We start from the raw sequence: 21,462 nt of genomic DNA, 5'->3' as shown, positions 1-21,462 counted from the left end.
AGCAGCGACTGGTGGGACCGGCTGGTGCTGGAGGACTGGGGTGACGACCAGTGGCTACGGAACTTCCGGATGACCAAGGGAACATTCCTAGAGCTGTGCCACTGGCTCGCCCCAGTCCTCCAGCACCAGGACACCCGCATGAGGCCAGCGCTCCCGCTCCAAAAAAGGGTGGCCATCGCCCTCTGGAAACTGGCCACTCTGGACAGTCACTGATCCATCGGCCATCAGTTTGGGGTGGGCAGGGCCACCGTTGGGGCCATCCTCAATGAGTAAGCCATGGGACACCATTGAGGACCACAGGACATCCCCCACCAGAGACAGGATAGGGATGGGGACAGGGGCCCCAGGGAGGCCTACCCTGCAGGGGACAGGGATGGTCGGGCACACTACACCCCACCCCATGATCATGAGTGCATCCTCCTCCCGCTCCCTGCAAGTTGTCCGGGCCATCAACAGGGTCCTCCTGCGGCAGCTGGTGCGTGTCAGGGACCTGGACAATGCCATCCAGGGCTTCTAGGAGTTGGGCTTCCCAAACTGCTTTGGGGACCTGGACAGCACGCACGTTGCCATTCGGGCCCCAGAGCACAGCAGCGGGGCTTTCATAAACCATAAGGGCTACCACTCCGTGGTCCTGAATGCACTTGTCGACACCAACGGTTGGTTCCAGGACATCTGTGTGGGCTGGTCCGTCCGTGCCCAAGATGCCAGGGTGTTCCAGAACTGAGGGCTGGGCTGACACATGGCCGAGGGGACCTTCATCCCCCAGCGGAAGCTCCCCACTGGGGACACCACAATTGTACCCTGCATCATGGCAGACACGGCCTTATCCCCTGCAGCCCTGGCTCATGAGGCCATACACGAGACACTCACAGACCAGCCAAGATGTTTTTAATGAGCGGCTGAACTGGGACCGTAACAGGGTGGAGCGGGCATTTCGCCGCTTGAAAGGGTGCTTCAGATGCCTCCTCACAAGGCTGAAGATGGGCCTTCCCAGTGTTCCGGCAGTAGCTGGGGCCTGCTGTGCCCTGCACAACCTGGTGGAGGCAAAGAACGAGCCATTTGTGCACGGGTGGGCCGTTGAGGCAGGGCGCGGGTATGAGCAGCCCCCTGCTCCCCCATGCTGCCAGGCCCAGCGGGACAGGGTGCGGGTGTGGGTATGGGTATGGGAGGCCCTGTGCCAGGCCTTTGAGTGGGGACTGCAGTAACCACACCACCCCCATGCACACACACCCCCCACCCCCACAGGGGACCCCGACAGAACCACAAAATAAACACTTTACTTAACCGATACTACTGCTTTGCCGCCTATGTACAGGGAGGGGTATCACAGAAAGCGGGGCTGGGGAGAACTATATACAAGGGTGTTGGGCCCTGGGAGGGCTGAAGGTAAGGGCAGGAGGCCCTATTAATTTATGGGAGTTGAGGGACGGGATCCCCATCGCTCACATCTGCCCCTTCCCCCTGGGTCCGGGTGGTCTGTTGTGGCTGGGCTGCGGTGGGTGGCACAGGGAGGTACGGGCACTGCTGGGGAGGGGCCCCTGCAGGCTCCCTGGGGTCAGCATGGGAGGTGTGTGGAGCAGGGGGAATGGCCTCATCTTGGCCAGCCCTGGCCATCAACATGTGGGCCAGCTGCATCAGGGCAGACGGAGGCAGGTGGGTTGGGACAAGGGCAGAGAGGTCGGGCTCATGGGGAGGGGGTGGGGTGGGTGGGAGACCGGGGTGGGCAGGAGATGTTGGGGGTGGGGAGGCTGACCGGAGGACTGGGGAGGTGGGGGGCGCGGCTGGGTGACAGGGGGATGAGGGATGGTGGGGTGGGGGCAGGGAGGGCAGGTGCAGGAGTGGCTTGCTATGGGGCGGCAGCTGGGTCTAGGTGGCCCACCACGGCTCAGGTCAGGGCATCCATGTTCGCCATGACCCGGTCCCTGGCCTGCCGTTCCCTGGCAAGCCACTCCTGCAGCACACCAGTAAGGTCCCGCAAAGCTGAGGTATGGGCAGTGTCCCCCGCCTCCTCGGCTGCGTCTACACGTGCACGCTACTTCGAAGTAGCGGCAGTAACTTCGAAATAGCGCCCGTCACGTCTACACGTGTTGGGCGCTATTTCGAAGTTGAAATCGACGTTAGGCGGCGAGACGTCGAAGTCGCTAACCCCATGAGCGGATGGGAATAGCGCCCTACTTCGACGTTCAACATCGAAGTAGGGACGTGTAGACGATCCGCGTCCCGCAACATCGAAATAGCGGGGTCCTCCATGGCGGCCATCAGCTGGGGGGTTGAGAGATACTCTCTCTCCAGCCCTTGCGGGGCTCTGTGGTCACCGTGGGCAGCAGCCCTTAGCCCAGGGCTTCTGGCTGCTGCTGCTGCAGCTGGGGGTCCGTGCTGCATATACAGGGTCTGCAACTAGTTGTTGGCTCTGTGTATCTTGCACTGTTTAATGAAAGTGTGTCTGGGAGGGGCCCTTTAAGGGAGCGACTTGCTGTTGAGTCCGCCCCGTGACCCTGTCTGCAGCTGTGCCTGGCTCCCTTATTTCGATGTGTGCTACTTTGGCGTGTAGACGTTCCCTCGCTGTGCCTATTTCGATGTTGGGCTGAGCAACGTCGAAGTTGAACATCGACGTTGCCAGCCCTGGAGAACGTGTAGACGTTATTCATCGAAATAGCCTATTTCGATGTTGATACATCGAAATAAGCTATTTCGATGTTGGGTGCACGTGTAGACGTAGCCCTCGTGGCCACCCTGGTGGCACTGGTGGATGGCCCGGCGGCAACCCCACATGGTCCCTGCTCAGGATGCAGGCCGCTCCCCCTCACCCTCCATGGTGGGGCTGGTCTGGCCATTGGCTGCAGGAGCTGTGGAGACAGAAGGGGCGGGGGTGAATGGGCCAGTAGTCCCAGGTGCACGTCCCCGTGTCCTGGCATCCCAGGGTACATGTCCCTGTGTGCCCCACAGGGGTACCGGGAACACGCCCCCACCCACGCTGCTCCTCACTCCCTCCAAGTCTGGGCAGCCCCGATGCTGTCCCATCTATGTGGTGCTGAGTGCCGTGCATCATCTCCCTGAGAGCCTGGGGAGCACAGCTGTCCAGGGTCCACATGCACCTGGACTGGTGGCCATGTGTGATGCCTGTGGCCACCCTGCGTGGGACCTGACACTCCCTCCCTGGGCACTAGGGAGGCTGGTGTGCACACCACCTACCTAGGGGTCCCTCCGGGAAGGCAGGCAAGGCACGGTCGGACGGGGCCCAGCTGGACGGCCCAGATGGGAGGTCGATGATGAGGACCACCTCGCTTGAGCCCTCGTCATTGCTGGTGGGGTCAAGTTGCCATGCTATCCGCAGTTGCCTGGTGCTGGCTGACGACCTTGGGTGCTCTTCACCCTCGGTCGCCATCTCTGGCTCGGTGTCACTGACAGACGTGTCAAGGAAGATGGTGGGGGGTCCAGCCTCCTTCGGCCCCAGGAGGAAGTGGAGCTCTTTGTAGTAGGGGCAGCTTGTGCGGGCTTCCCCTGACCGCCCAGCTGCGTCCTAGGCCCTGCAATACCCCTGCTGCAGTTCTTTGACTGGACCTGGTCCAGCGTGCAGGTGGGGTGGCCGTGGTCAAGCAGCCCGTTTGCCAACCACTGGAAGGCGACCACATTGCGGCGACAGACCCCCATTTGTTGGAGTACCTCCTCATCTTCCCAGAGGGAGAGGAGGTCCTTGATCTCGGCCTCTCTCCAGGAGGGGGCTCGATGCTTCAGGGCCTGGCCCGCCTCCTGGGACAACTCCCCGCTGTTTTTGCAGGGTCCCTGGGGTGGGCAGGGGTCCGGGTGGCTGGCCATGGGTCCAGATGGTTTCAGGGACTGGCTGGCCGTCATGGTGGCTGGTGAGCTGGAGAGCAGCGTGGCCTCACTGCTGGCTGCATGCTCTCAGCTTCCTGCCTGAGGGTTTCTGGGAGCCTGCGTCCTCTTAAGTGTGGCCGGATGCTAGAACCATAGAGCCCGTCTGTGCTGTGAGCAGGGCCGCCACCCGCCAGCTGATCACTGCCATGGAGGACTCCCTCTTTTGAATGAGCGGGTCACGGAGCGTCTACACTTGCTCTCTTTTGAAATTATCTTTCGAAGGTGGGTGCTCTTCCCACCCCAGGAACGGAGGAGCGACTTCGAAAGAATGCCTGAGTTCTTTTTGAAGTTACTTTCGAAAGGGCGCAGGGTGTGTGTGGACACTCCGCGGGTTCTTTTGAAAGAGCTCAGTCTTCCAATCCTAATTTTGAATGTACTTGCTAGTGCAGCCCTCCTGTTCTCAGGAGTCAGGCCTAGCTCACCTTATCTGCTCCCAGGCAGCCCTTCTAATGAGCTCTGCCCTCCACTTCTTGTGCTCTCTCCCCTGCATGTCAATCTCGGAGGCAGGGCAAGGGTGCTCTGGCTCCACCCACCACAGCTTCAGGGAGGGCACATCTGCTTCTGGGGTAGGGGAAGTCCACAATACCTTGCTACAGAGACACAAAGAAAGATTGTGAGACTGCTGTATATGAGGAACTTGCCTTCTGACTGTTTCATAACTCAAGTCCCAGGAAACCTGCAATGAAATTAACAGTTAGGAATTAAAAACCAGTAAAAGGAATGTTTCCAGGCAGCAGGAACTGACTAACTATCAGAGGTCAGGATTAGACCTATGCCAGGGGACAAATTATCTCATATCTGCTACTGCAGCATTCTTACGCTTTCTACTGAAACACTTGGTAGTGGCCACTGCTGGAAACAATGCACTGGACTAGACAGAATTCTGTCAGACCCACTGCATCCATTCAGATGGTCCCATGCTTTTTTCCTTCTAAATTCTTTGCAAGGCACTGTTCAAGCAGCAGTAATAGCAAATATTACCTGTTTTTGTTAGAAAATGGAACTATTCATTTAGCCTTTTCCCAGGCATTCAGGGCCCTCCTTTCCAAATATTGCTTATGTATGAATGACTGAAAATATTAAATATGTTTATGTTAATGTCTGAATAGCATTTTAAAAACAAGTCTTTATACAAGCACTCCATGCATTTGTGGATCATACCAGACTGCAGTCCTACTCCCAGTATTAAATACCATATGGTTGCTCAGGCAACTGGGGGAGATTTTTGGGTTTTTTTATGTGTTTTCTTCTTAATTACAATGGAACAAGTTGCATGCCTCTAGGATAAATGTAAGGTCATTTTCATCTGTGTTTCTCTGTGAATGCCTACCTTTCCCTTTTGCAGTGTCATTCATTGTGTGTAACTGTAATGAAGTGGCTGTCTACATTAGAGAGATTGTCACGGTCACAATTGCACAGCTGCAGTGCAAAATCCTGATATGTATAAATTTCACTGATACAAAGCAGAGCATACACCAGTCCAACCATATCCCGTATCAGTGTAGTTACATCATCCAGGCAAATTTGTCTAATGCAGACAGGGTCTTAGGTTTTGTTTCCCTCTGTTTAAAAAAATATTTTGACCTGATTCATTTCTAGGCTTTTTTATTCAATGCTTCTTCTGTGTATTGAAGCCTGGTGAATGACAATAAGAAATGTGAAAATACTGAGACAATCTGCATTATTTGTTCTCGCATTTATCCAACGCAGCGTCCTATTAAAGCTCTCCCGACAAAAAAGCAAATAATACTGCCTCTTAAGAAACACTACCAATTCTCTGTTTTGAAATAGTTAATTGTGTAATTCACCCATATGGAAACCTCAAAACCTCCCATTTTACAGAGCATAGAATTTAGCCCATTGTTTATAGTATAGTAGCATAAGATCCAGAAATGTGGCATTTTGAAGACTGCAAGGAGAAACATTCCTGCTGAATATAAGTCCCAAGGGGCTGGTAACCATTTTATAGATGGTGTTCATATGTCTGAGCTTTATACTATTTTTAGTTCATAAACTTGACTTGTCTTCTTTTGTAGATTTTGTCAGACTTGCATGACAGGAGGTGCGCCCTAGACAGGCTAGACCAGGATAACTGCAAGTGTTCTTCACAGCGCACAGGTACTCAGGGGAAATGGCGTAGTGATCTCACAAAATGGAAGTTAACTCAAATTTAAAAATGAAATAATGATGGATTTCAGGTTTTCGTTGTTAGAGACGGCAAATGACTTTTAGTGGTATTGGACCCCTGCTTCAGCAGAGCACATAAACACATGCTTGGGTTGCCTCTTGTTCATGAAAGCACATGGGAAGTCAAAGCCCATTCATACCAACACTACCATTGACTTCAGTGTGCTTTGGATCAGGCCCTTTAGAAGATGCTTTAAACATGTGCTGAAGTCTGCACAGACTGCAATGAGCTTCAGCACATGCTTAAAGCTAAAGTGCCTACTTACATGATTTGCGGAACAGGGCTGGACTTGAAAATCTGAGCCCAAAAGAGAAGATAATACATGGGGTTAGCAAAACATTTATCCCTTCAAAATGTGCAGTAGGTTAATATATGTTAGGCAGTTAGTTGAATCATTTATAAGGAAAATACAGGTGCAATAAGGAAAATGCAGCATGTGGTGACATGCTGGCCACACTGAAGTAAATAAAGGCTTTGCCATCGACTTAATAGAGTCAACTTTTCAGCCATGGAAAATACATAACCTTATTAGGTGGCAAGTTGTCAGAATGGCACAAAGCATCATGAAATATGACCATCCTTTTTTAATAATGAGAAGCAACTATCTTGGTTTCTGAAAAATATGTTCTTACTAGAGTAATATTACAAATAACATTCAGCTGTGTAGCAGTTTATTTCCCTTTCAACAGGGGCAGACATATACAAATGAGCCTTCCCTGCTTTGAGTCATGTAGAAATAAGGCTTTTCCTTTTCAAGGTAATAAATTATTTTAGTTCTGAGGAAGATGTTATGTTTAGAATCCTACTGACCAGCTACCTACTAAAGTAGGTATTAGATATCATGGTAGGTCAGCCTCACTTCTGGGCCCCAACCCCTTGTTCCAATCACTGTCCCACAGGTAGTTTAGTCCCCATGTGCTCTATTCACAGTTTGCCCCTATGCCCCTTGGCTGAAGGGACTGAAGTAGGGCTGCCTAAACACTCCAGCTATGTCTACACTAGATCAATCTGTTGACAGAAGTTACTGTTGGAAGATATCTTCTGACAAAAAACCTCTGTCGACAGATTGCAGCCAGACTGAAAAGCAGATCAAAAGAGTGATCCACTCTGTCAACAGAGAGCAACCAGACTGTCCAGCTACTCTCTTGACAAAATGGCCAACCAGAAGCACAGCCAAGAGGCTGCCCAATGTCCTGGAAGCCCTGGCTATGTCTACACTAGCCCCAAACTTCGAAATGGCCATGCAAATGGCCATTTCAAAGTTTACTAATGAAGCGCTGAAATGCATATTCAGCGCTTCATTAGCACGAGGGCGGCCGCGGCACTTCGAAATTGACGCGCCTCGCCGCCGCGCGGCTCATCCCAACAGGGCTCCTTTTTGAAAGGACCCCGCCTACTTCGAAGTCCCCTTATTCCTGTGAGCAGATGGGAATAAGGGGACTTCGAAGTAGGCGGGGTCCTTTCGAAAAGGAGCCCCGTCGGGACGAGCCGCGCGGCGACGAGGCACGTCAATTTCAAAGTGCCGCGGCCACCCGCGTGCTAATGAAGCGCTGAATATGCATTTCAGCGCTTCATTAGTGAACTTCGAAAAGGTCATTTGCGTGGCCATTTCAAAGTTTGGGGCTAGTGTAGACGTGGCCCCTGTCTGTCAACAGAAAGCCTCCTGGAACATCCAGACTGCCTTTCTATCAATAGATCTCTGTCAAAAGAGGCATTCTGCCTCATGGGGGAGCAACAGAATGCTATCAACAAAAATGCTGCATTCTGTCAATTTACCATCAACAGAATGCCTTGGGAAAGTGGACACTCCACAGATTTTGTCAACAAAAAAAACCCCACCTAGTTCAGACATAGCCTCCTTGTGAAAGAGTCTTCTCCTTCTCCCCCAGAAGAGGAGGCCTTTTAAGCAGTCCATGGCAGCCTCAGGTGAGCTCAGCTTGCCCTAATTGATTGATAACAGCTTTTCCTTGGCTGCTTCCCCAGGTTAGCTGCTAATTGCTACCTCTGCTCATTAGCCAGGTGTTGCCTCTCTCCTCCTTTGAGCTAGCCCTCTGGCCTGACTCTGTGACAATATTTAAATATATTATTGTTTTTGACTGGAATGGCACATCCTTACTTTCCTTATTTGCTTAAGTGTAACTGGATCATCACTTAGTTATATCCATGAAATATTTTTCCTTCCATATTTTTGACTGTGTGTGCATTAGATTTTTAAAAATTTTTCAGCGTAAAGTTAACCGAGTCACAGAAAAAGAGAACAGGAGTAGGATATCACCCAAATAGAAATGGCTAAAATGTGTGTACAATTGAATATCTTGGACAGCTACAGTTGGAAAGTTCATATTACCTCAATCACCAGGCAAAAACATGACTCCTGAAAGTAAAAGATTAAATCCCTCCAGTGATGTGGGAAGCAGGTGCCACTGAAGCATAGGATAACAAACCAGGATCTGCAGGGTATGTACAGGGAGATCAAGAGAGACAGGCCTGTCGGAGCTGCACCCTCCCGCAAAACATGCACACTTCTGTGTTTATGCTGAGGATCATATGTGAGCCCAGGCTGCTGATGGGAGGTGACTGTTGGGAATTTGAAGGCCTGGAGGGCGCAGAACCATGGAAAAAGGAAGTTTGCTGGGGGTCAGGAGGGTGAGGCTTCCCTCTCTGGCTGTGCTCTTCTGCCCCGATGTGGGCTACCCTCCTGGGGGTGGGTGGAAAGGGATGCTGCACAGGCCACTAGTGAGCAGTTTGTTGTGATTCCCAAATTCTCTTAATTTCTCAGGCTGGCTGGGCCTAGCTGACCTGAAATGCTGTGGTGACTACATCTGGGGCCTGGTGCTGACCGCCCTAGTTAATTCCCTCCAGGCAGGCATGTTATCAGTAATCCTTGAAACAGCAGGCTGTAGCACACATTTGTCAGGCTGTGGCCACACGAGGCCAAAATTTTGAAATGCCCATGCTAACGGCCAAACCGGAGGATATTAATGAGGCGCTGAAATGAATATTCAGCGCCTCATTAGCATGTTGCCAGCTGCGGCACTTCAAAAGTGCCACGTGTTGCTCATGTGTGGCTTGGCTGCATGGGGGTCCTTTTGAAAAAACCCTGCAAACATTGAAATCCCCTTGTTCCGAATAAGGGGATTTCAGTGTTTGTAGGGTCCTTTTGAAAAGAACCACCGTGTAGCCAAGGCACATGTGAGCGAAACGCAGCACTTTTGAAGTGCCGCAGCCGGCAGCATGCTAATGAGGCGCTGAATATTCATTTCAGCACTTCCTTAGTATCCTCTGATTTGGCTATTAGTGTGACCATTTCGAAATTTTGGCCAAGTGTGGCCACAGCCTCAGTTATTGTTATCAAAACGAAGAATAGTAACAACATCAAAACCAGTAAGAAGAACTCAGCCAAAGAGGCGGGGGAAAAAAAAAAACCTACAGTAGCTGAGGAAAAGCAAAGCACAAAATAAATATTTGGGTTGCTTTATTGTTTGCCTGTCAAAAAAACGACAAATCTCAGTTGTGTGCCATCAATGATCAAAGCACTGCAGTTAAAATGGCCACGGTGAATAGGTCTATCATCTCTTTCTCTGCATGAACATGGTTACAGTAAATGTGCTTAAGCCAATATAGAAAATAGCAGTATGTAGTAAATCAAAGCCAAAAACAAACAACCAAAAAACTTTCAGTCAAGTGTCTGGAGCATAACAGAACAGCTAGAAACTGGCATTCTATTTAAGAAGGGTCTGGAAATTCAACCTGGGGTTACTTAAATGTCAGTAAAGGTAAAAAGAGACAAGGTGAGTGAATTAATGTTTTTACTGGTGACAGAAATGAAAAGATAATACCTCACCCACCATATCTCTCTAACAATGCTTCATGCAGAAAAGGTACAAACAAAGGAATGTCTGAGGCCAATCTATACTGCATAGATGGAATACCTGTTGAAATTACAGGGAGTTTAATAATATGATGAGGGACTGCAGGATCATGTTTCAGTTTACACTGTATCCAAAGCCAGCAGTTCATCAGCACTGTGTACTTCCAGGTCCAAATTCTGCCTTCTACACCACTGTAGGGTTTCATGTATGGATACAAGGACAGGATTTGGCTTTTGCTGTTGACTGCAGTGATTTAGTTTACATTTGTAATGTAAGACATATTTTACTAGCATTTGAGTTGCTTGATCTCAGCACTCTTCTGGAATTAGGCATTTTCTTACCTCAATATTCCTAACAATGTTCAAGGAGCCTAAATTGGCGGGTAGGGCTTTATGCATGCATACCTTTATCCAAAAACAGACACGTTTCCTCAGATATACTGAGCCATCTTCTTCCTTCAATTACACCCTTCAGTTTCTTTTCACTCCACAAGGTTCCCAAGACATTAAAAAACCCTCCAAAACCAAATTCTTCTCCAATTTATCCTTTACATAACTTCAGAGGAGTTGAAGTTTACCTATTGGGTCAGATTCTCCATGATGCTAATGTTATGCCTGTGTAACCCAATAACATTAATGGAGTTGTGCCTCATAAACAGCCTGTGGTATATAATGTAAGCTACGATTATCGAACACACCAACTTTATATATCTTCATTAAATATGTCCTCTGCTTTGTATGAATCAAAATGCTTGGCTGCATGGGAGTGTGTAACAGAAACAGAAAGTGTACATTGTGAAATATTCATGTCAGCATTTTTGTGACCAGAATCATCAGCATCAAAACTCTAATTTTAAAATGAGGAATTTATTGTTGCTCTGTTCCAACTCTATCTAATTTGTCTCTGAGTGTGAACACAGGCCTGCTGGTTCTGAGATTCCCCTGCTCTGCCTAGGTAAAGCTGTTGCTACTCTAGTTTCTTTTCCCTGTGAGTTCACTTGCATTGAAGAAAAAATGTCCACGAGCTTAAGAACACTTTCCTCACCACAAAAATGTCATCTCTTTTTAAATACGTAGATTTGTTATTTAAAACTACATTATTTCATTTTATACCCACATGATGTTTCTTTACCCAGTGCATCATTCCTGTATCTTATCCTTTTGTTAGAATAACGTTTACAAATTTTATGGACTGGGTAGCTCAGCTACACTGAAACAACTCTATTTGACATTCTTGGCTAGTTCCTTCCATCATTCTGCACTGAGACAACAGGTGCATTGCTTCGCTCAGGAGACTGGCTAACTTCCCTGAACAAGCCACATTACTTTCCATAACAAATTAGCTGAGCTATTTGATAATCGTGCCCAGCCCTGTTTGTCTAGGGCCCTTGAACAAACACCTGATTTTGTACTGTGATTTTTTTCAGCTAGAAACCTCATACACTAACCACCAGAAAAGATGATTCTGAATAATCTGTTTTCCATGCTGTCCTAATATAAAGAAAAAGGACGTGGGGAGAGCAAACATTCTGAGACTCTAATTGCACAGAATTTCAGGTATCAGTATACTTACCTTGAGTGATTAAATTATACATTTTCTTCTCAGGGCTTGGGGGTTTTTTTTGTTTGTTTGTTTGTTTTTTGTTTTGTTTTGTTTTGTTTTTTGGTAGTAATCTTCTTTAAGACAATTGGAAAATCTGGCCATAGGTCATAAATCCAGACAATCTGCACTGAATAGCAGTCATGGCTGGTAGTGAAATGGTTATAAGGGGAAAGAGTTAAGATTTCTGATTATTTGAACTGTTCTCACTAAATTACTTATGATATGGAGATAGCCATTTAATGAAGCGGTACCTTACTTTCCTCCAGCTGTACATCACCTATCACAAAGACTTTATAAGCAGAGATGGTCAAATACCGTAAAGAAAGTATTTATACATTCTTTGAACTAGAATGTATGAGTCACTTTGAGGGTGCACATACAATCCCTTCTATTTTATTGTCATTTTGTTTTCATGGAAAAAAAGATCATGAACCCTTAAATTAATATGTTTCAGCACTAGCAACATTCCTTCAAATAACTTGAAAGCTTCTTGAGAAATTCAGAGTTGCAAGGAGGGCAAAGGAGCAGGAAGGACAAAAGCTTATCAAAATAAAATGAGCTCTAGCAGTACATTTTCAGCTATTCTTGGAGCAATACATTATAAGTGTAAAGTATTATTATATATCATGCCCCATAAAGCAGACATTAAAGCCATTAAAGGAAAATGGAAAGCACAGGATGCAGTGTCACTAAAGTAAAATGCTTTTGTATTGCTTTTTAAATTATAATTTTCATATATGATTTAATGGGTTTTTCTATACTTGCTACTTCTCATTTTCTCAGGGAACTGCATGCAAAATGCTGCTTCAAAACTGCCTTAAGTCTTAAATATTTGCCTTAACTTTTTATAATCAAAATGACTAGAGTCACAGGCATTGGCACTTATAAAAAAATTAAGGGGAGGTTGCTTTTTAATTTGCAGATGCTGTTCTTGTAGCGCTTTTATTCTCTTGAGGATTTCACTGTGATTGTGGGCTTATTCGAGCTCACTCTTACAAACACATAACCATTTTGAGTAAATGTTATCACACATTTAGTCCCATTGAAATCACATGCCAAAGTAGTTACAGGACCAGATGAGTAACAAGCAGTTTGGGAATTGCATGTCTTCACCCAGGACAAAGAGTTTCTTTTGTGAAACTGTGTCTTGGATGTGAGGTGACAGGGCAAGGGAGATTTAGGCCCTGTTTCACAACAGATAATTGCAGGACATGCGTGTTGCAAAATATTTCAAAGGTGTTTTGAATTCCAGTTAGAACATAATTCTTCTTCACACACTGCCTCGTCCTACGGCCTGCCCCCAGGGCACGTGGGGTTGCTCTCAAGCCTGCTGAAGTGGGAAGGAGGGGAGGGCAAGAGGGCAGTTGTCCCAGGGACCAGCGTTTCAAAGGAGCTAAGAGATTTGGCCACTGCAGCAGCGATCAGTGCTTTAGGCCCCTTTTAAGTGCTGTGGTAGTGCTGCTCTGCCACTCTGTGCAGTTGTGGAGGGGGGTCAGCACCACAGTCTGGGCAGTGCCTTCTGCCCTTGGCCCCACCCCTTCTGGGGGCATAGAACCAATCCCCCTCCTACCTTGCCCCTGTGCCTGCGGCGGCTGTTTACCGTGCTGTCTCCTCTGTCCCCTGTGTGCTCTACTGAGCCATCACTCTGGCCAGGCTCACTGAAGCCCTGGAGCACAATGCACCCTTAGGACTTAACCCCTTCTTCACCAGGCCTTAACCAGGGAACAGGACATGGCTTAGTTACATCAGTGGCCTGCAGCAGCTTGGAGGTATTAGCTGCCTTTCTACGCTGTGCAGGCAGGAAGGGACAAGCTGCTTCCAGGTAGACACTTAGGCACTGCAGAACCTAAACAGACTGATCTGCTTTCAATAGTTCACAAGAAAGCATTTTCCTTCAGCCCTCAGAACACTGGGATCTTTGCTGTCCCATCTCCAGTTTTTCAACATCTTTTTAAAATGTGGCCCCTAAAACAGACTTCTCTATCCAATCTCAGCCTTGCTGTTTACCTCCCTGCCCTACTCACTTCCCTGCTCATACGTCTAATGATGGCTTTAGCTCTATTCACTATAGCATTCCCTTGGGAGCTCCTGTTGAGCTGCTTGCCCAACATGACCCCTAAATCTTTCTCAGAGTCACTGCTTGCCTGGGTACAGTTCCCTATTCAAGGGATGTGGGCTGCATGCTTTGGGGCTAGGGTAGGGGCTTGCATTTGGCTCTGTGAAAATCTTTTTTTCTCATGGGTCCAGCTGCACAAGGGATCCCAATCTCTGTCCTGGCCTCAGCCTTATTTACCACTCTGCTTGTATTTTGTCACCCACCTATTACCAGCAGTGATTTCATATTTTCTTTCAGCTCACTGATGATAATAATTTAAACTGCTAGCTCTTGAGAGCCTCTTTAGACCCCTAGCACCAAGTACCTGCCATTCTCTGAATCTTTTCCAATACCGCCGTCTGCTTCTTGAGATGTGTCACCCAAAACTGGATGGAGTATTCTAGTTGCAGACATTATGTGGATTTATATAGTGGCACAATGAGATTTTCTGTCATATATTCTATCCCTTTCCTAATAATCCCTAAGAGTCGGACTCATTTCCCAGGGCGGGGATTGCATCTTTTTTCCCTGCCTGGCCTCTGTTTGGGTTGGAGTTTCCCATTGTACTCCAGAAATGGTGTTGATGAACCAGTGACATTCCAGGTCATGCCCACAAGGGGTGCTGTGCTGCCAGGGCTGCCCTCCTATAGATGGGAGGGTTACTGAACCCCATAGCAAAAGTGACCAGAAGTCCCATTTTTAAAGGGACAGTCCTGTATTTAAGCCGTCCTGCAGGTGCCCCTACTTTTTAAAAAAAATGGCAGATTGGCCCATATTTCTGTCTCTTCCCTTCCACCAGTAACAGAGGGTCCTGTTGCTGGCCAGATCCTTCTTGTCAGCAGCCCACCCACCAGGGGTGAGTGAGGAGGTCCAGTAGCTGACAAGGAGATGAATGTGCAAGTCTGGTGATCAGACAAAGCTGAAGCATGCAGGACTAGCTGCTCACTTTGCTGGTCCATCAATACAGTCCCTGCTACTCAGTCAGCAGTCTCTTCCCTTCTCCCATCCCACTGCATTTTGAGCCAGCACTAGCTAGTGGCTGTGGTGGTTGGTGAGTGTGGGCAGGCGATGGCTGGTTACATATCGCCTCTGCTGCTAACCCATCAGCTTTTTACTTGCTTTCCTGTCACTGTCCACTCACTGCTGTGCATGTTCATCCTTCCACCCAGCCCTACTGCTCCTCCATATCCCCACATGCAGGTTGCATCCCTCTCTCAGCACTGTGTGGAGAACCAGGTGCTGGTCTGCAAGCTCCTTCCTTCCCCTACTTGTGGCTGGGCCAGCACCCAGGGAAACCTTGGAGGTGTTAGCTACCTTTCTACACTGTGTGGACAGGCTGCTTCCAGCCATAGGGGAGCAGGAGATGGGAAGGAAGAGATGATCTCTGGAAAAACTTGGACCAGGTCATCTCTACCTCCACCCCCACCACCATTCCACCAGAAGCAGCTCCCTTCCCTTCCCTCCCACACAGTGCCAGAAGACTGCTACTTACCACATTCTGGTGTGAACCCTGATAGAAATTGTGACAGGATTTGTGTGATTGTGCTTACCCCCATACGTTGCCCTGAGGAGATGTGGTACCAGATACAACGAGAGGTGAGTCCATCCTGGGGGCCCAGCCAGTCATGAAGGGTGGCAAGCACTGGGCAGGAAAGCTTGGGTCAGGCCAGTCAGCCATCCTCATCCCTGTGTGAGATAAATATATGGGAATGTATGCAAATCTTAAATATAAGAAGGTAAATAAAAGGACTACAGCTATGTAGTATTTCTTTTTAACAGGAGCTCAGTAAACTTGATGTTAATTTGAACATTTGTACTGCATAATTCTGATTGATTGCCGTTTAACTAACTTGAATATGTGTAGTTTTACCACTTGTCCTGTATTGAGCATAGGAAAACTTGGTCACCCTAGCATATGTAAACGTTACACATTAGCAAATTTAGATAACCTGAATTCAAAAGTTTTGAAAGAACTGTCTCAGGAGCTTATTGTAGTGTTAATGCTAATTTTCAATGTCCTGAAGCAGTGCAAAAGTTCCAGCAGGCAGGAAATAACCTAAAGTTGTGACTATTGTTAAAAAGTTAATGGGATGACTTGCATAATTACATCTGTGAGGCTGATATTCATCCTATTAAGATAATGGAACAGCTGATACTGGACTCAATTAATAAAGAATTAAATGAGGACATGATAATTAATATAGAGCCATACTCGTTGCTGAGCATGACCATTTTCCATGGCAGTTGTGGATCCTCAGATGGCTGACAAGGCCTATCCTTGAACCACAAGTTCTATTACAGTGAAGACAGATGTTTCCAGGTTTCATAGGAGGCTGTTGACCATGACTGGAAGCCAGTCTCCCCTTTCTCCTGCACTTCTTGTCTTCCTCAGCTTCTTGGCAGGCAAGTTCAAAATGCAGCGGGCCATCACATAGTACTTCTCTCCATCTCGAGCGATCCTGGGAGAGTGGTCTCCCAAGTATCAATGTCAATATTATACTTATTTGTTTTCCTTCAGCAAGTCCTTATAACCTTCTGTTGCCCTCCTTCATTACAGTACCCTTCTTTCAGCTGAGAGAACAACCTTTTTTGGTATGTAGTGGTCTTGCATCTGGACAATGTGACCAGTCAAGCAGAGTTGCTAACAGATGATCATTGCCTCATTCCTGGTGGTCTTTGCTTCTTCCAGAATATTAATATTGGTGGGTCTGTCTTCCCATTTCATCTTCAAGCTCTTGCGGAGACAGCAACCATTGGTGATGCCTCTCAAGGACTTTCAATGGATGCCTGTAGGTTGTCCAGTTTTCAGACCCATATACAAATGTTGGGGGAATAATGGCGTGAAAAACAGGAAGCTTTGTGTATGTTTGAATGTCATGATCTTCAAAAACCCTGTGCCATAAATGAGCAAAGGCTGCATTGGTACAGCTCAGATGGTGTTGGATTTCTTTATCAATATCTATCTTGGACAAGAGATGACTTCCCAGGAAGAAGAAATGGTTGACATACTTTGGTGCTTCTGCATTGATTTTAATAGATGGAGCTTTTGGTAACTTATTTGGCTCATGGAACACTTTGGTCTTCTTGATGTTGAGACGTGTAAGCATCAGCAAACATGGTCAGGTGAGATGATCAGAGTGATCTCTTTTGGCCTTTTCATCTATCAAAATGGAAGTGTATTGCCTTTGTTAAGTATGACATTGTTACCTACATTAAAATGTTAAGAGATCAGAGTGCATACTTACCTTGCTGCGGTATTTGTATTTAATTATTCTGACGTGAACTTGTGCAACAAGCTGAAAAAATTATGTCGCACCTTCAAACGGTAACATATTAAGTGACAAGATAAAATATTAAGAAGAGGTTGCATAAATAACAAGTACAACAATGCTTATAAAAATTCAGTGCTGCTATACTGGATTTATGTGTGTCTTCTGTCAGGAAGGACACCAAGCAAAACTCACAGAGAAAAAGGCTGTATAGTAAACTCTTTGATATGGCGGTAAGCAAGTATCAGGAAGAGAAAGAGATAGGAAGATGTCCTGCAAAACAATCTCCCTCACAATGTTATAGATGCCATTCTATAGAACATTACACAATAAGCAAGTCAGTTGACAACTCAGCACCATTGGATACAGAAAGCTTTGACATCCTCTTAGTCATCAAGATGAATAAGCTGAAAGGACAATTAATCAGCCTACTTAACTTGTGGAAAGACCTGTCAGTCAAGAAATAGCCTGACAAGGTTGCAAAATGTCTTGCCAAATCAGTCATCTTCAAGGTGCAGGAAAACAAAAATAACATAGATAAATTTAGCAACAAGAAATGTGTTACTTTCTTGTTTTAGGTTCTAACTGTGCAATAAAAAGGATCACATTTTGGCCTTAAATGAAATACTAGCCTCTAGAAACTGGAAAAAGGCCTTTTTGTCCTGATAATATCTTTGAGGTTCATCATAAATATTAAAAACTACAAGCTACAGTTTGGTAAGTAGGATGGAAATATTTTATTGATTTTAAGTGTAAAAAGGCCTCCAGTACTATCTATAATAATCCATTCCTGACTCTGTTTTTCCACGTCATCATGAGATTCGGGTTGTGTGAATAGGTTTAGATAAAACAGCACAGAGAAACCGCCACTTCCCTTTAACTTCCAGTTCACTGGAACCCAAACTAAACCTTATTTTAAGATGATATAAAAATTATTTTCTTCTTCATCTTTATTTCTGTACAACTGCATTTTTGGGTGTCCTCTAATACTGAAGTACCACAGTACCAAGAAAAAGCTTGTTTGGTGGTATTTCTCACATGACCACAAGCACGAAAGTCTGTTTTCAAGAGCTTCCAGTATGATTTTTGTACCCGAATCAAATAATTTAGAAGTGTTTGTCTAAAAGAAACTTCTGAAACTTACGTAGCAAAGTTGTGCTTCATATCTCACAAAGATATTTTATATAAGCTATGCAGAAGATAAGATACACTATGGCCACGTCTACTTCAGTGGCTTTTCCTCACAACACTGGGCTTTTGCCAGAAAAAAACGCAGAGGGTCTACACAATGCATTCTGTTGACAGTTTGTCAACTAAACCTCGCACTTCCACTGGCAGTGTTCTACCTCTCCCCATTCTGGTATAATACCTCTCTCAACAGTGTTCTGTTGACAAAACACCTATGTAGATGCTCCAGGGCCTTTTTGTTGCCAGACAGGGCTTCCAGTTCACTGGGCAGCCCTGTTTCCAGAGCTTCCAGTCAGCCGTTCTGTCAAGAGAGGGCCAGCCAGTCTGGCTGCTCTCTGTCAACAGAGTGGCTTGCTCTTTTGATCTGTTTTTATGTGTAAATGCGATCTGTCAACAGATGTTTTACAGAGAAGTTCCTTCTGACAGTGACTTCTGCTGACAGAGGCTTCTCATGTAGATGTGGCCATATGTTCTAATTTGCCAACTAAAGTTTGTATTTGCTTTTATTCTATAGCATTTTGGCCACTGGCCAAACTGTTATTCACCTTTTGTAAGCTGAAACTAGTAATGCTGGTTTCTCTCCATAGAACAAAGGGAAAACCAGTAGCCATATCCTAGGAATATAGTACACTAACCTTTGAGTCACATACCATGATCTGCCTTCAAGGTTGTTTGAACCAGGTTCAAAAATACTTTGTTCTGGACTAATTTCAAATGACTTGTGAAGAAAATAATTTCTATTTTTTGTCCAGCAGTAAACAAATTATTGCTTAGTTATAACCATGCAATGCAGTAGAACATTAAAGGCCTTGTCAGCTTTTAAACACTGCCTAGTTTCCACATACAATCACTTCCTTTGGCCTCTATCATCTGCAAAGAAAGTGGTGGAATGTCCAGATTTTTTCTGGGTCTGACAATGGTTTAACAAAGGTGTAGTATTACTTTGGTATGTAGCATTATTATTAAGAATGTGTTCACTGTCCCCATGGAAGTTAAGTTCTCTGAGACCAATCAGTGCAACAGGGACTGTATTTGCTCCCTGACACTGACTTCACTGAGAGCAAGACAATGCTAGGTGTACTATTTATACATACAGTAGATATTATGTAGGTAAGGCTATTGCCTAAAAAAAGAAAAATGGACTTCCAGTCACAACTGAGGACAGATTAAAATTGCTGATCTACCTCTCATTCAAATTAAAATGGGACCAGAGGCAGGGATTTATTTAAAGTGAGGAAATCAGGAAAATTTCCTACCTTGCTTCTAAACATGCCCCCTACTTCTAACTCTTCCAACAATATCACAGGCCAGGAATGGGTTTATTCTCATTTTTACTAATTTTTCTATTGTTTGCCATGTTGTTTGCTTTATGTGCCATTTACCTCCATCTGCAAGTCAGATTCAAAAATGTTATGTGACCTTTCACCTCTAACAATGTCACAAATAAATCAGAATATTAGTTCCCCTTACTAACATAATTAACATATTTGATATAAGAACATTCAAGCAGCAGTGACTGGTGAGTGGTGGTTCCACAACGGTGGCTTTTACATTTGTGTTTTATGAATAACTGATAATGATTGTCAGGACAGTGACCAGTAAAATATTGGCTATCCATAACATGAATGTATTTTTTCAAGATCACAAAAACACAAAGAAAAAGAGCCTTTGTTAGCCCTTTATAGACAGAAATGTCAGCCTGTATACCATAAACTGTTGTAGAACCAGATATACATATGTCTAAGACATTTCCTAGTGGTTAGACATAGACATATTTTTTCATTTCTCTTTTCAAATATTATTCATACATTGTGTTGTCATTTTAACCATATTCTTGCCAACATATGTGTTTTGTTGAACCCTGTCACTTGTGTTTCTTAACCTAGTTGGTCTGGTGTTTTTTCAGAAGCAGACCCAGGACTCCAGGGTTCTGATCCTAGTTCTCTCATGAGCTCACTATATGAGGCTGGGAAAATTATTTAATTCCTTTTGCCTGTTTCCTCATTTGAAAAATAAGAATAATAAACAAGATAATTGTGAGGCATAATTGTTTATAATGCAATTTCAATTCTTTGGATGAAAGATATCAAATTACAATATGCTAATCATAATAAAATCAGTAAATTCAATTAATTTAAAACAACATGTATTTAAATAAATAAATAAAAATAATGCATATTCACTGAGCCTGGCTTTGAGGGATTGTCCTGATTTTATCTGGGCAATCCTGTGGTCTGCCAACTTAATTCCAGAATAATTCTGGGGTCATCAAATGACACTCCCATTCAACTTTGAGGTGCTGCATTGTGATGAACAGGTGTGAGATGATTATATTTTGATGTACCTCATTCATGTAACAGCTCCTGTGTGGGTAGTGGGACATGGAGATATACATATCTCACAGAGCTGGAAGTGACCTGGAGAGGTCATCAAGTTTAGTCCCCTGCACTCACAGTAGGACCTATCACCATCCCTGACAACCTTTGTTTTTTAATCTAACCCGCTTCAGACCCTTGAAAGGCCTCCTTGAGGGCTGAGCTCATAACACTGGGTTTTCAAGGTCAGTGCTCTAACCACTGAGCTATCCTTTACACTGCCCCCCACCTCAATCTATTATATTGCCATAACATCAGGGTATACTGACTTCAAATGATATTTTGATGTACTTCATCCTGGTTTCTTCCTCTGCTGCATGGTACCATTGTCATGCAACTTGAGAACACTATGGAGGGTTGTGTCTACATAACATTTCAAAGTAATATAACTTTGTGGCACTGTTTGTTAAATGTTTGATAAGGATCCAGGCCATGTAAACGCTTGATGGAACTGTGCAGTGCAATATTCCACTGCAATGTGATACCTGGATAAACCTTTTCACTGTGCTCTGTGGTGTAGACTGGAGATACCATGTGTGGTAAATAGTTATATGATGGGTGATGTTCTAGACAAGGTGTGGCTCTTCAGTGGAGAGTGCTAACATTTTGAAGCAAGTCATATTTGGCACAATAGACATTCTGCTGCAATAGTTGACATCTGAAAAGCAAAGGATGTGGTGATATGTGGAACCCACACTATTCACACCTTGCAGAAGATACCTTTGGGTGCCACGAGCAACCCATGGGTGAGAAGGCATCACAAGGATGCCACAGCTGGGGTTATGGCTGTGCTCTGAGTTTGCTATGGGTTGTGACTTGTGGGTGCCACGCACGGGGGGGTGCCATCCAGAGACAACACAGGTCCCAGCAGTGCCCGCCTGACGGTCTGTCCTAAGCCAAGGCGAGGGACTGCGCTGTGCGCGCCCCGCTTCTGGCCACGCCCCCCAGGAGGCTCCTCCCTCGGGGACTGGCAGTGCCCCGGCTAGGGGCGGCACCC

At 45.8% G+C, this 21,462-nt stretch overlaps 1 long non-coding RNA gene across 1 annotated transcript; it reads right to left on the bottom strand.

Annotated features, from left to right (window-relative positions):
- Positions 1 to 953: 953 nt before the first annotated feature.
- LOC142014391 (uncharacterized) lies at positions 954 to 15,234 on the bottom strand. The gene is made up of 4 exons (XR_012645928.1): positions 15,184 to 15,234; positions 4,518 to 4,552; positions 2,808 to 2,846; positions 954 to 1,034 (listed from the first exon to the last, which is right to left on the bottom strand). It is a non-coding gene; the product is annotated as an uncharacterized LOC142014391 (long non-coding RNA).
- Between the last annotated feature and the right edge of the window lie 6,228 nt (positions 15,235 to 21,462).

Source organism: Carettochelys insculpta, chromosome 6 (genome assembly GCF_033958435.1).
Source record: "Carettochelys insculpta isolate YL-2023 chromosome 6, ASM3395843v1, whole genome shotgun sequence".
Classification (NCBI taxonomy): Eukaryota; Metazoa; Chordata; order Testudines; family Carettochelyidae; genus Carettochelys; species Carettochelys insculpta.
The sequence above is the reverse complement of the archived record's forward strand: the minus strand, read 5'-3'. Positions and strand labels throughout refer to the sequence as shown.